A 1,676-nucleotide genomic window follows, 5' to 3' on the forward strand; every position below is an offset into this window, starting at 1 on the left:
GGGACAGTGTTGGCACTGAGGAACACAGGACATTGGATCAAATTTTTTCTATTGTTTATTTTATAGACTTGATTTTTAGAACAGTTTTAGATTTATAGAGAATTGAACATACCACACAGAATTCCCGTATTTCTACACCACCTCCCCATAACTTTCCCTGCCATTTGCATCTTTTTGTTTTGTTTTGTTTTGTTTTTTTGTTTTTTAGAAATTGGTGTTTATTCTCTGTAAATTGGTGCTTATTCTCCTTATTTCCATCTTGCTTATTAATACGTGTCTGCAGAACAGCTCAAGACCACTCAGTGGTTGTTCCTACCTACCAGTGGCCTGAGCAGTGGGAGCTGCAGACCAGTCTTCAGTGGCTGGCTGGGCACTCCAGTCTTCAGTTGGGAACTGTTGGATAGGCACAGAGGGCACCTGCACACCTTCGGACCAATCTGCAACCTCAGGTTGAGTAGCAGTGAACTCAGGAGCTGAAGCAGTCCATTCATCCTGAAATTCCTTCTTGGTCACAGCCTTTTCAGCAGCAGCCTGCTCTTCCTTTTCAATCTCTTCAGGATCTCTGTAGAAGTACAAATCAGGCATAACCTCCTATAGTGCTCACGGGAAATGGTGCCACGCATGTGCAGAACTTCTCGGGCCAGCATCCACCACATCAGACCCACAGAGTGAGCTACCTTGTTGTTGCATGGAATGGCAATGTCCACATAGGGCAGAGGAGAGTCTGTGTTACACAAAACAATGGTAGACAGATTGACATAGGACGCTTCTGTTAGAGGCTGGTGGTCAGCCCTGGGATCAGTAATCACCAGAAGACATGGTTCCCGGAAAGCTGCCTGGATCTAGCTAGTGAAGGTTCCAGGAGTGAAGTGGCCAGCAATAGGGGTGGCTCCAGTGGCAGCAGCAAACTTCAGCACAGCCCACTGGCCAGTATTCCTAGAGGACATCAGCAGGGTTTTCAATGGCAACAATGGCCCAAGCTGCCAGCAGAAGCTTCTCCCAGGTCCTCTTCAGATTTATGATGTAGATGCCATCACTTTTCCTTTTGCAGATATACTGTTCCATCTGGAAATCAAGGTTGGTGCCACCTAAGTGGGTTCCTGCTGCAAGGAATTTGATGACATCCTCCTCCTTCATTTGCAGGATATCAAGGGCTCCGGACATTGTGATAGTTTCCCTTTAAAATTATGACGGGAATCAAGAACTACGCCATATGGATCCCTCCCTCGGTAGCGTGGAAAGCTGCCATTTGCATCTTACATCAAGTGTAGTACATGTTTTATAATTACTAGGTCAATATAAAGGTCCCAGTATTGACTTATTTTTATTAACTAAACTTTATAGTTTTCATTAACGTTCATTCTTTCTGTTGTTTGTACAGTTCGGTACGTAGTGTCAAAAGCACAATGTTGAGTATCCACCATTATAGGATTATACAGAATTGAGTTTGCCCTAAAAACTCCCCATTCTTTTTGTGCACCCTCTTCAAGTCCCTCTGAATCTCTGGCAACCATGGATCAAAACTTTAAGGAGGAGTAAGAGAGTTGGGTTATTGAAGGATATTATTGTTGAAAGCCACAACTTCTCCAGTTCCATGCTGCGTGATTCTCCATCTTGTCCCATGAGCCTCAGTCACTGTGGATTTCCTTCCATTCCTGGAAAAAGCCAAGCTCCAT

The 1,676-nt window shown here is 44.4% G+C and overlaps 1 pseudogene; it reads right to left on the reverse strand.

Moving 5' to 3' along the window:
• Positions 1-289: 289 nt before the first annotated feature.
• On the reverse strand, positions 290-1,164 carry LOC143389196 (small ribosomal subunit protein uS2 pseudogene; annotated as a pseudogene).
• Positions 1,165-1,676: the final 512 nt, after the last annotated feature.

The sequence above is a fragment of the Callospermophilus lateralis genome, unplaced genomic scaffold (genome assembly GCF_048772815.1).
Source record: "Callospermophilus lateralis isolate mCalLat2 unplaced genomic scaffold, mCalLat2.hap1 Scaffold_44, whole genome shotgun sequence".
Classification (NCBI taxonomy): domain Eukaryota; kingdom Metazoa; phylum Chordata; class Mammalia; order Rodentia; family Sciuridae; genus Callospermophilus; species Callospermophilus lateralis.